The sequence below is a fragment of the Rhipicephalus sanguineus genome, chromosome 10 (genome assembly GCF_013339695.2).
Source record: "Rhipicephalus sanguineus isolate Rsan-2018 chromosome 10, BIME_Rsan_1.4, whole genome shotgun sequence".
NCBI classification, from domain to species: domain Eukaryota; kingdom Metazoa; phylum Arthropoda; class Arachnida; order Ixodida; family Ixodidae; genus Rhipicephalus; species Rhipicephalus sanguineus.
Genome location: NC_051185.1, coordinates 70,835,036 through 70,848,938, shown reverse-complemented (window position 1 = coordinate 70,848,938; position 13,903 = coordinate 70,835,036). Strand labels below are relative to the sequence as shown.

General features: G+C 45.2%; 1 protein-coding gene across 1 annotated transcript in view; it reads right to left on the bottom strand.

The window, feature by feature from the left end:
• Positions 1-13,903, bottom strand: part of LOC119372683 (uncharacterized) — a 34,882-nt gene that overhangs the window by 12,036 nt on the left and 8,943 nt on the right. The window lies entirely within an intron of this gene.

Below are 13,903 nucleotides of genomic sequence, written 5' to 3'. Positions count from 1 at the left end.
TGTTCAAGGAAATGCCTGTTTTCATTGTGAAGTGCCAAACATTATGCAACTTTATGTACCTTGTACATTTTTGTGTATGTATTCGTATTGTCCTCTCTGTTATGACCCTCTATGAGGGTTGACAGTATAAATAAATAAATAAATAAATAAATAAATAAATAAATAAATAAATAAATAAATAAATAAATAAATAAATAAATAAATAAATAAATAATAAGCTCTAACAAACACCACATGCTGATGGGGGAGATGTTTTATTGCTGCTTTATAATAACCTATTTATTTATTTATTTATTTATTTATTTGTTTGTTTATTTATTTATTTATTTCAACATACTGCAGCCCCGCAGGGCTATCGCCGGAGTGGGCAAATACATACATAGAAGAGCATAACAAGTGCGCTCAACATCAATGGCTCGTAATATACAATAAGAAGTCATCGAGTGATAAAGATCGAACGTAACCAGGTAAAGCATTCCAAAATTAAATAGAATGAACAAAAAAACTATATTAAAACGCCACCGTACGATGGATAAAAGTATACATGTTCAACTCATGGTAATTTCGGGTGGTTGTTGGTCTAGCGGGTGCGATGTATTTGCTGAGTAGGCGGAACCGTGGGGAATTAATTAAGGTATAAAGAAACTTCAAACATTCAACGTGACGACGGAAAGAGAGACTGGTAAGCTGTAGGATAGGAAGATGGGAACTAGGTGAAAAATACCTGTCAAAGCGACGATAAATGAAGCGTACAGCTTTCTTCTGAACAGATTCTGTTTTGTTGATATCCTATATCTTGTGTGGGTTCCACACAACGGACGCATATTCGAATATTGGACGAACCAGTGTTTTATAATTGAGGAGTCGTATGCTGAGAGGTGCTGAACGTAAAGTGCGTTGCAGGTAGCCTAAGTTTCTAAGCGCACTGTTGCACATGAGTTCGTTGTGATGAGACCAAGATAAATCCTGAGTGAAAAGGAGACCTAGATATTTGTATTGTGAAACATTTCCGAGAGGGCAACCATTAAACGAATAGGTAAATGGAGGGGGGGGAAGAACGCTTGGTAAATGACATGGATACCGTTTTTCGGAAGTTGATTTGCATTTGCCAAGTGTCACACCATGATTAAAATGATGCAAATGAATCGTTAAGGATGATCTGATCATGAGCAGTTTTAATCGTATGAGACAAAACACAATCATCAGCATACATGCGGATTTGAACAGGAACATTACTTGACAGATCGTTAATGAAAATCAAAAATAGCAGTGGGCCTAATATTGAACCTTGAGGGACGCCAGACGTTACAGTGCAAGTGGAGGAATGAGAAGACTTGAAGAGTGAGACCTATTGCATAGGAAATAAGAAATCCAGTTTACTAAATGCTTCGTTTTTAAGAACAGTGAGCTTTTTTAACAATTTGTAATGTGAAACAGAGTCGAAAGCTTTGGAAAAGTCTATGGGCCAAACAACGAAACGTTCCTTTCCTTCGACCGCGTCCTCACGTTACGTGAGGCCTCCCTACAGCCAAGTACCGACGGAGGAAGCAAGCGTACTCTGAAAGCTTCCTTCACCCGTTCTCGCGGTAGGAATGGTTGCCGCGCTCCTGCGTTCGAGATTATCGAATATAAGCTTTGCTCACAAGCGTTTATTCTGTAAAAAAAAGTTGGGTCACCACATCACTTCCAAAATGAAGTGTTAATGTAGAGACGCGTGCACGCTTTCTTCCAACTGCGATTGCTGAATGTGAAAAGCCACCGTAGTCGAGCGCAAAACGTGGTGCGTTCTAGCAACACTGAAGCGCCCGCCTCTTTAAACGCTGTCAGTCTAACGTGCACGCACGCTCGCGTCTCCCCGCAGAGGTGGGGTGGGAGGGTTGCCTCGGAAACAAACATCACGTGGGCTAGCTCATCACGTGGGCTAGCTGTGAGGTGAAGCGCTCGTTCAGGGCCAGGAGCGGACCTAAGGGCGCACGAAGGTAGCCCCAAAGCAACCTTAAGCTGAGGAAGCGCCAAGGAAGCCTTCACCGAGGGCTCCTCAGTGAGGAAGCTTTCAGAGTGACATAAGGCGGCCTCACCAAAATGAAGGCTTCCTTACTGAGGAAAGGAATGTTTCGTTGTTTGGCCCTATGAATATTGCGTCAATTTGATCACCAGCATCAAGGGCCTGGACGGTAACAATAATCGCTTTGTGGTCACTTTGGTAGACCGTGATTAGCTCCGCGATCATTTTCAGCAAGGCGAATTCGTTCCTTTCGTACGGCATGGTATTCACACTGTTCTTCTGGTGTCTTTAATTTCCGTGCTCTAGCCATGGCATTCTTAGAATGAACTGAATCAGTTGCTAGACGGGTCTCGCTTTCATATATGAAAGCGGGAAACACACACGAGGAAGTGGAAGGGCCGTTTGACGTCATTCGAAGCCCTCGTGCGAAGTACAAAGCAGCTGCAACCTAATCTTTACCGGGAATGCGTGGAAGGGTGTTCCCATTGTTGACTGGCGTCTTATCATCCGACATGCGGTTTTGACGCTAGTTTTGTGGGTTTCTTTATCGGAACGAATACTGAGCTCTATGCTGTATGCCTGATTGCAAAGAAAGATATGCTGTTTGCCTGCAATTGTTGAAGGGCCCCTAAACAACCCAGAGGTCGAAATTTAGTTGTGGCGTTGCAGTTGTGCACGAGTCAACAGTGAACGCGTTCGTCGGCTCGTCGGCTAAAAGCGCCGTTCCAGGGCTGCCAGGTTTGGCTACTTTGCGCCGATTTAGCTCCGTATCGCATTACACTTCATAGGTGATGAACCAGCACAAAATGGACTATGTTCAGTGATTTCAAGGCGGCACTGCAGTCTCTTCTGTCACTTTTACGCCGCGGCCCGCACGAGCAACTGCTATTTGAGATTGCAGAAAAGACGCACCATTTTACTGAGAAAGGACATGAAATAACTTTTAACACGAAAGTGTTTTATGCCGGGGTCCACCACGGCTCCACTGACGTATTTCCGTCACGGATATGACGTTGTAAAATATAAAGACTACCAGTGGGCAAAGCAAAAAACCAGAAGAAAAAGTTCCGTTGCCGGGAATCAAACTTACGACCCCTCGCTCCGCAGCGCGCAGCGTGAAACGATTCGGCCACGGACGACACGTTCTTCGCATTGCTAACGGCGAGCTATTTTTATACACCATTTGTCGGTGGCTGTACTCAGAGATCTGTGTTACAGTGTGTTTTTGTTATCGCTAGCGAGATGGCGCGAAGAGCTCAAAGAGCGCGCTTGAAAGGTCGTCGCCGCTGCGACAAGCGCCCGCGTCTACAGGGCGTGGTCGCTTGTGCGTGCGCTTATCTCGTGATCGCGGTGGTCTGTACGTCTCGCGTTGAGAGCACGAAGGTCACTTGGCTCGCTGCAGCGGCCGCTTTTGCGAAAGGAGCGCCGTGCTCACGCAGAAATAAGTTACAAATGTGGCAGCTAGTTCGCTCTCATCCTGTGTATCTTCATTCCGTGCGTCCTTTCTCCTTGAGCAGCACGTTGCAAGTTTCGAGTTGCGTGCCATTCTTCGCGTGACATTACAATTTGTTGCTGTAGCATTCATTCCTTCGCCCTTGGGGCGAACGAATGCGCAACGAACGCTCAACTACGTCTGTGAAGACACGTTTCACTTTCGTGTTATACCGATTCCTATGACAGAGGGATAAGCCATGTTTTTTCAGTGGCTTCCAAGTCACTGTGGGATTATCGGAAATGAGCGTGAAGCTGCCCGTTCTACCCACACAGAAAACAGTCAAATATTAATACCGCTCTCCAGGACTGACGCTGCAAGGAAACTCCGCGTGCTTGCTCGCCAATGCCCGTACGTCGCAGTGGAACGAGCCGCGCTTCAAGCACGCACGGCTAATTCCCTAGACCCCACTCTCCGCCTTAGAATATCCCCAGGACTTCGCCGAGGTGACGATACCCTTCTTTGCAGCTTGTGGTTGGGTGTCGCATTTACCTATGCTTAAGCGGTCCGCATAGGAATGGCCGACACCGCAGCATGTGACCGCTGCGGCAGTGATAAAACGATTAGACGTATTCTGTGCGACTGCCCACAGTACTGTTCGCCGAGACAGTCGCTTTGCAACGCGCCCGATAAATTGGACGACCAAACTCTTTCGGAAGAAAGAATCCTGAGCCATCGTCAGGGCTTAACGTCACAGCAGAAGGCTGTGCAAGCGCTACTGCCCTTTCTGCGTTAAAATGGTCTATCAGAACGGCTCTGATTGGAACGTTCTGCATGTGTGTGCATGTGAGCAATTTTTTTTTTTCGCTTTTATTTTATATATATCTCTCTCTCTCTTTGTCCTCTTGCCGACCCCTATTTCCCCACCCCTGTGCAGGGTAGCAAACCGGTTACTTATTCTAGGCTAACCTCCCTGGCATTTCCTTTTCATCTATTTGTATCTCTCTTGGCTACTTGGCTAGTTTTTGGCTACTTTGCCTTCTGTCGACTTTCTCCGAGATATAGACATCTGGTGACATGGCACGGACTGGCGTCCGCGTATGTGGTATAAAAACACGGCGGTCATTGCGTGTTTCCGGCCTCCAACATTGCATTTGGCGCTTGCAATAAACAAATACATCGTACACGGGGTTGGAACTAGGGAAACAGTATCGCCCATGGCTGTAGTTTGTCCACCTGAATAAAAGCAACTGAATGTTAAGCGGGGGTGTCGCAAAATAAAAATTAAAGATAAACAAACATCAGTTTGCCCAGCACCTGCTGGTGAACGTTACTTTGGACACTCCGAAGCAAACAAGACAGTGGGAGGAGCTCCGCGCTCCGCATCGAGGGCGCTCTGCACTCAACACGATAAATCGAATGTCCGACAATGTTTTTCTGTCAGTCCTTAGGATTAAGTTCGGACTTTCACTATAAATATTAACGGCGCGAATTTCGTCATCTCACAAGAAATGATTATGAGGCAGAACACTACAATTCATGCTTGAATGCCGGCAATCGCGATGTCGGGCGTACTGACGCCGTATTTATTTTACAGCGAAAGCTGTTATGAGGTGACAACAACGAAGTTTTTGGCGCCGCCGCCGTTGTCCGTAACCGCTATCGCGCAAAATAAGAAAAAGTAAACGAAATAACAAAGGATATCCAGGATGGAACGGGGTTCGAACCTGCGCCCTTTGCGTGGGAGCCCAGTATTCTACCACGGAGCCATGCCGGCGCTTGAAGCTTCTTTGCAAAGAGACCCTATACCGGCTTTATGTAGGGTAGGAACCACATTAACATATGTAATATGGCGTGGTAGAAGAGTAAAACGACAACCAGGCATCACACAACGCGCATTCTGTAACCAGGCGTCACACAGTGCGAATCGCGCAACGAGTGGGTTGTTGAATGCTTCCAACCCATTACAAAGGGCTCAGTCATAGTTCTTCATCGTCATCAGGCACAGCATCAACAAAGTGCACGTAATGCCTTACAGGTGTTTAACTTGAACCACGGTCTCCGCAGAATGACAAAAAGTGGCATAGTGGCTGCTTTCCTACTTCCCAAAAATTATGATGATTTATAGCGTAGTGGGTTCCTCTCAAGTGCACTTCTATTGGTTGCCAAGGAAGCCCATAAGCGCATGATCCATTTCCTCGGGGCCTCAGTAAAGTTCTTTCCCTCTCTCTCTTTCTCACGTTAACGTATGTTATATAGCGTGGTGGGAGTGAAATAACGACCGGGTGTCACACAATACGAATTACGTAACTAGTGGGTCGTTTAAAGCTTCCAACCCATTACAAAGGGCTCAGCTATAATTCTTCACCGTCATCAGCTGTCACATCAACAAAGTGCACATAACGCCTTACAGATGTGTAGCTGGTATCTCGCTTCTCCGCAGAATGAAGAATAATCGCGCAGTGGATGATTCCCTACTTCACAAAAATTATGATTAATGGCGTAGTGGGTATTTTGCTACTGTATTTGTATTAGTAGCCCCAAGAGTGTTTACAATAGGCTCTAGAAATGTCGCTCTCGCAGCTTTCGCTGTCACTGTGCTGCGCTTTCCGCGCAGGTCTGGCGTTTTTTTATTCTAAATGTAATGTCAGTTACTTCTGGTCTTCTAAGGAAAAGTCACGCAAGACGCATGAAGAGTGTCACTTTTGCAACAACGCGAGACGCTTCGTCACTCGGCGCAATATCTTATCTGAAACCAACAAGTTAGGCTTAAATCCGGGCAGTTAGGCTTAAATCCGGGCACACTACTTATTTAGTTTTCGCCAGAAGCCCATTCCACTTGGCAGTTTGAAGGAAAACGTCGTAGTTTCACAGAATCTTGGCTACTTGTGGCTACTTTTACTGCTCTTCGCTTAAATTGGCTATTTTATGGCTAGTTTTTTTTTCTGATTTTCGGTGGCTACATTTTGTCTTTTCGACCTGGCAAACACCTGCGTCCTGACCAGGATTTGGGTATATTAGCACGTAGCGCCATCTCTCGTCGGTAAGAGTGGTGGCCTGCCGTAACTGTTTGGGAAATAGGAGAAAGAAATCATATCTGACAAAAAAAGCTAGTTATCAAAAACGACTCCCGGTTATATACAGGAGACGTATTTCAACATTCTGTTAAAATTATAGTGTCGCACTACAGACCGCGTGGCTTCCCAGAGTGTTTAACTCTTTGAGACACTATGTACATAATTGTGTACACGACTCGTTTTTGCTATTTGTATCGACAAGGGGCTAACAAAAAGCATGATACATCGAGCTTTGGATGAAATAAACCTCCTGCATAATAAATTTGTTTTCAGTTAACTTGATTCTGCAGTGCACTGTTGCATATATAATCACTTCGCTGAAGGCACTACCATGTTTGACGAGTCGTTCGACGTGCCGCTTCTCGCAAGCCACGTGCAAAGTATAATTTTTCTTTGTTCAACATGGACATAACTGAAAACGTATTTGCACTATGTTTCTAGCCTGAGATTTCATTCTATTTATGCAAAAAAAGCAGAGCGTGATTGGCTTCAAAATAAATATATAATTATTTACAAAGTAATTAGGAATGACTACTATAACACACAAAAATGAACGTATTGCGACAATAATTTTGTTGCCACATAATATTGAGTGCCTTGAAATAACGTTGTATCGACTTCACGCATTTACACGCATTCATAGGTGGCGTCTCAAAGGGTTAATATTTTACAATGGGGCCCCATGTGTTTCTAATGATCGGTGTTCAATTGTCCTGGGAAACCACACGCTTTCTAGCGCGATACTGCAATTTTACCAAAATGTTCCAGTCAGGCCCACAGCCAGGAATTTTTTTCGGGGAGGGGGGGGGGGGGGGCTCACTTGCTGAAAACCTCGACTATTTGAGAAAAACGCCTATTTTCATTATTTATTTTTGGTAAAGCACCATGTATCATACAAATTTCGGGGGGGGGGGCGCCCCCCCCCCCCTGGCTACGGGCCTGGTTCCAGTAGGTATTTGTGGTATAGAACCCCGAGTCGCTTTTGATAACTAGATTTTTTCAAGAGATATCATTTTTTTCGTCTATTTTCTATTGAGTTGTGGCAGGACACCGTTGCTACCGCCGAGAGATGGCGCCACGCACAGATGTCCTCAAATTCTAGGAATGGCTGCAGCGCCACGATCGGTTGCGGCTCATGCGGCTCAAGCAGCAACAGACGCTGCGCCGTGCTCCCTATAGGGCTGCAGAAATTAGGCGTCTTATTCTTCCTCTAATCACACAATCAATCAAGCAGCAAGGAAATGCGCTGGCAGTCTCTATGATGATTATTGACAGAAAAGTCATGAAATTGGGTTTGGAGAGCACGACAACTGTCTTTCTACTGAGGGCACATCAACCGAAACACTCACAGGAGAAGGGGAAGTAAAGGGGTAGTAAGAGGGAAGTGTTTCGTTGCGAGAAAGAGGGATGGGTTGGGGAGGGGCGGGGGGGAGCTGCGTGGCTCTGGCAGCATTTCCGCACTTCACTCGGATAAGGCGTTTAACCGTATCCCCACTTGGGAGACAGAAATTAACGCCTTTTTCTTCCTTTCTCAGAATCACCACTACTACTTTACTCGGCCACGTGCGGTCGCGCGCGCGCTTTGCCGGGACAGCGATCAGTAGATGGCTCATACCTTTATACTTGCTGTTTTCTCGCTCCGTTTGCGATGAAGTGATATTACAGCGCGAAGGTCTGCTTCGTTCGCTGCAGCGGCCGCAATTACGCAGGCGTTTTGTTGAATTACGCCACGTTGATGCAAAAGTGACAGCGATGCAAATGTGCAGCGGTAGCGTAGTGGTAGAGCATCAGCCTCGCATGCAGGAGGTCCGTGGTTCGAATCCCGGTGCCGGACAATTCCCAACCGGATTAATAAAAAATCCGCGTGATGGAATTGTGTAAAAAGGCCTGGGGTGCAGCCTCACTGGCGACCACAGCCAGCAATGCATTCCCTCACTAGAGCAGGATTGGCCACCCTGGTGTAGCACTTGGCCACTACCTTCCACATGAATCCACCAATTAACCCTCGGCCCACAGTCCCCAGCGGCTGCGAAGCAACTGACCAAGGCGGCGGTCAGACCTGCGACGCAGCAGAGGGTGCTAAGAATCTCTGGGTCCGGACAGGCCGCCATTGGAATCTGAACTTGGCTACGTATAACGCTAGAACTTTATCTAGTGAGGCGAGTCTAGCTCTACTATTCGAGGAATTAGAGGGTGTTAAATGGGATGTAAGAGGGCTCAGTGAGGTTAGGAGGACACAGGAGGCTTATACAGTGCTGAAGAACGGACACGTCCTATGCTATCGTGGCTTAGCTGGCAGAAGAGAACTAGGGGTGGGGTTCCTTATTCATAAAAATATAGCTGGCAATATAGAGGAATACTATAGCATTAATGAGAGGGTGATATGTATCGTAATTAAGTTTAACAAGAGGTACAAGATGAAGGGGGTACAGGCCTACGCGCCTACATCCAGTCATGATGATAAACTGGTTGAACGCTTCTACGAAGACGTAGAATCAGCAATGAGTAAGGTAAAGACACAGTGTACTGTAGTGATGGGCGACTTTAATGCAAAGGTAGGCAAGAAGCAGGCTGGAGATCATGCAGTTGGGAAATATGGCATCGGCTCTAGAAACGCCAGAGGCCATTTAGTAGTAGAGTTCGCAGAACGCAATAATTTACGGATCTTGAATACCTTCTACAGAAAATGGGCTACTCGTAAGTGGACGTGGAGGAGTCCTAATGGCGAAACTAAAAACGAAATAGACTTCATAATGTGCGTGCACCCGGGCATTGTACAGGATGTGGAAGTAGTTAACAAGATCCGATGCAGTGACCATAGAATGGTAAGATCTATAATTCAACTAGACTTGCGCACACCTCGGCGTTTCTCTCGCCTAATGTGACCCTTTGAACAAGCGCATATCGAGTAATTGAGCAAGGAACGGCAGAAACTGGTATGCAAGAAACCGATTAATGAACTAGCTCTGAGAGGGAAAGTACAGGAATTAAGAGTTTCACTTCACAATAGGTACGTGGCTTTAACCGAGGAAACCGACCTTAGCGTTGACGCAATAAATGATCATTTGACTAGTATCATTAAGAAGTGTGCAGTGGAAGTCGGGGGTGCAGTCGTTAGACAGGACACTGGTAAGCTATCCCAAGAGACGAAAAACCTCATTAAGAAATGTCAAACCATGAAAGCCTCAAATGCAACAGACAAAATAGAGCTGACGGAGCTTTCGAAGTTAATCAATAGGCGTAAAGTAGCCGACATAAGAAAGTATAATATGGAGAGAATTGAGCATGCTCTAAAGAATGGAAGAAGCCTCAAAGCTATGAAGACAAAACTGTGCATAGGCAAAAATCAGATGTATACATTAGGGGCAAGGAAGGCAAGGTCACAACCAATATGGATTGAATAGTTGAGGTAGCGGAAGAGTTCTACAGAGATCTGTACAGCAGACGAGACAGTCAGGATGATAACGTAAGAAGCAGTAATAGCCCAGAGGAATCTGACATCCCACCAGTATTGACAGGATAAGTAAAGAAAGCCCTAAAGGGAATGCAAAGAGGCAAAGCCGCTGGTGAGGATCAGGTAACATCAGACCTGTTGAAAAACGGTGGAGAGATTAGGTTAGAAAAACTCGCCACCCTGTATACGAAGTGTCTCTCGACGGGGAGGATACCAGAATCTTGGAAGAATGACAAGATAGTCTTGATCCATAAGAAAAGGGACGTCAAGGACCTGAAAAATTACATGCCCATCAGCTTACTGTCCGTCGACTACAAGCTACTTACAAAAGTAATTGCTAACAGAATTAATACGACATTAGAGTTTAATCAACCAAGGGACCAGGCAGGATTTCGTACAGGCTTCTCAACAATAGACCATATTCATACTATCAATCAGGTGATAGAGAAATGCGCTGAATACAACCAACTCCTATACATAGCCTTCATAGATTACGAGAAGGCATTTGATTCGGTGGAGACAGCAGCAGTCATGCAGGCACTGCGGAATCAGGGCATCGACGAAGCCTATATAAACATGATGGAAGAAATCTACAGCGGATCCACAGCCACCATAGTCCTCCATAAAGAAAGCGACAGAATCCCAATAAAGAAGGGCGTACGGCAGGGAGACACGATCGCTACAATGCTATTCACCGCGTGTTTACAGGAGGTTTTCAGGGCCCTAGATTGGGAAGAACTAGCGATAAGAGTTAATGGAAAGTATCTCAGTAACCTGCGATTCGCTGATGACATTGCATTAATGAGTAACCTGGGAGACGAATTACAGCTCATGATTACTGAACTGGATACGGAAAGTAGAAGAGTAGGTCTGAAAATTAATATGCATAAAACTAAAGTAATGTGGAACAATCTTGGCAGAGAACAGCGCTTTGCGATAGGTGGCGAGACACTAGAAATTGTAAAGGAGTACGTCTACTTAGGACAGGTAGTAACCGCGGAGCCGGACCATGAGAGTGAAATAACTAGAAGAATAAGGATGGGATGGGGATCATTCGGCAAGCATTATCAAATCATGAATGGTAGTCTACCACTATCCCTCAAGAGGAAGGTATATAACAGCTGCATCTTACCGGTACTTTCCTACGGAGCAGAAACCTGGAGACTTACAAAGAGGGTTCAACTTAAATTGAGGACGACGCAGCGAGCGATGGAAAGGAAAATGATTTGTGTAACCTTAAGAGACAGGAAGAGAGCAGAGTGGGTCAGGGAACAAATGGGGGTTAAGGATATCATAGCTGAAATTAAGAAGAAGAAATGGATATGGGCCGGGCACGTAGCACGTCGGCAGGATAACCGGTGGTCATTAAGGGCAACTGACTGGATTCCAAGAGATGGCAAACGCGTGAGGGGGAGACAGAAAATTAGGTGGGTAGATGAGATTAAGAAGTTTGTAGGTATAACGCGGCAGCAGAAAGCACAGGACCGGGTTGATTGGCGGAACATGGGAGAGGCCTTTGAATTGCAGTGAGCGTACACAAGCTGATGATGTTGATGATGATGATGCAAAAGAAGTTAAGTGATAGGCAAACTTCGTGTGACATTGCAGTTTGTTGCTATCGCATTCACTGCTTAGTAGAGGTGTGCGAATATTCGAAAGTTTCGAATATTTGTCGAATATCACATTCGTAATATTCGTATTCGATTCGAAAATCGTGTATTCGAAAAGTTTCGAATATTCGATAACTTCGAATAATCGAAAAATTCGAATATGCTATTCGATTATCATGCATAAAATAACTCGTCTTCCACATTTCTGCTGCGTTAGTTTCGCTAAAAACGTTGCCGAGAGGAGCGATAAACATTGTAAGTACACGGAGGCACGATATCTGCCTGCGACGAGCGCCCCAATACGCATGATTTATTGCTGGTGCATCTCCGACGTGCAGCGCTGTTGGCGATCATGTAACCGTACATTTTCAATATTATGCGGCCGTAACGTGCCGCACTACCACTCGTTCACTATACGGGACCACTTCTGAAGAAAGACAGTGACCCATGTGACTGGTGGCGGACTGTAGGCACCTTCAGATACCCCACTCTGGCAAAGCTTTGCCCCATGTACCTCCCTATACCAGCCACTGCTGTTCCAAGCGAGCGTGCCTTTTCAGTGGCAGGGGAGGGGGGGTTGTCTCTGTTATAAGGGAGCGCCTGCTGCCTGATCATGTGGAGCCACTCATATTTCTTCATGATAACATGTAGTCATTACTTCCATTGTGCCGTGATATTTGCTTGTGTTGTGATGCGCATTTTGCTAGCCTGGACATTGTGTTCTGGAGATAGCAGTGTATGTTGTGTTGCCAGTCAGGCTGTTAATGTTTTTTTTTTCTTCACATAGCTACATGTTAAATAAAATATTGTTACTGTGGAGGCATTTTTCCTTTGATATTCGATATTCGATTCGATATTCGAAGGTGGATATTCGTATTCGATTCGTATTCGAAAAATTTGGTATTCGCACACCCCTACTGCTTAGCCCTTGCGGCGAAACTGTGACTATTTTTTCACCCTGCTCTCAACTTTGTCGTTGTTAACTCGTTTGCTATTTTCCCTGCTGCACTTGCGATTCCCTGAATTGCCCTGTCAGTAGCGCTATCGCGGAGTGCCGCGTTCGGTTATTTATTTGGCCCTGCCTCCTTCGTTCTCGTTTACTTAACGGCAACCAATAGGGCATGTCGTCTCTTTTAAAAGAACGAGCTTGTTTTGTTTTTTTTTTACATCAAGTGAACAAAAGCTTGCGCAGACATATTGGGGTCACTCCATAGCAACCGTCCCGGGAAATCTGTGACGCTCTGTCAAAATCCATTTTCCCGAATATTTTTTTTTTATGTTAAACTCGTATGTGCATTATTTGGACGAGAACTAGCTGACAATAATGCCAAGGAAAGTATAGGAGATGTTATTTGTAGTAATTAGGATATAAATGTGAAGAAAGTAAAGTGGACGAAAAGATAACTTGCCGCCGGCAGGGACCGAACCTGCGACCTTCGAATAACGCATCCGATGCTCTACCTCTGAGCTACGGCGGCGGTCATCCCCCCGTCCATTTTATAGGGTATATATGTGCATTTTAACCTAGGAGTGTTAGTCAGCGCCGATCGCAGCCATGGCGGCGAGTGTGGAACACTCTTTTTTTGCCTTTTGGCGTCACGTAGCATGTGATCTTTTTACGAGCTGGCAGCTGACCAATAATCCCTCGCATACTACCTGAAGGCATCAAGTCTGCCAGGACGAGACCTTTGCTATGAATGAAGGAAAGAAGATGGCTTTTAAGGGCTCGTTTATCTTTGTTAGACACAATATTAGTGAGAACTAGCAGACAATAATGCCAAGGAAAGTATAGGGGATGTTATTTGTAGTAATTAGGATATAAATGTGAAGAAAGTAAAGTGGACGAAAAGATGCCCTTAAAAGCCATCCTCTCTCCTTCATTATTTGGACAGTATTTCCCAAGATATTCTGAGCAGAAATATATTTTGCGCAGTGGAGGGCTATTTTAATTTTACGAGAGATAGAAGAATTGGTAGAGATGGAAGGGCGGGGAGATTAATTACTGTAGGACAACCGGTTTGCTACCCTAAACATTAGAACAGGATGGGGGAGGTTGATAGATGGAAAGCTGGAGATGGATTGAATTCTGCGAAATGATGGAAAACCAAGTGCGAACATCTTTGTCTCGTGAAGCGGCCGTTTTGTGCACCGCGTTAAAGTATACGTTTGTGCGTTGTCAGCACATTTTTATTTCATTAATAAACAATGTCATAACGTACTTTTATGTTTGTCAACCCTCAACACCGATGCGGAAATGTGCAAATTAGAGCGCTTTACGAAAATTTTAAAAAGTAAGGACTGGAAAGAAACCCTGGAATCATTCTT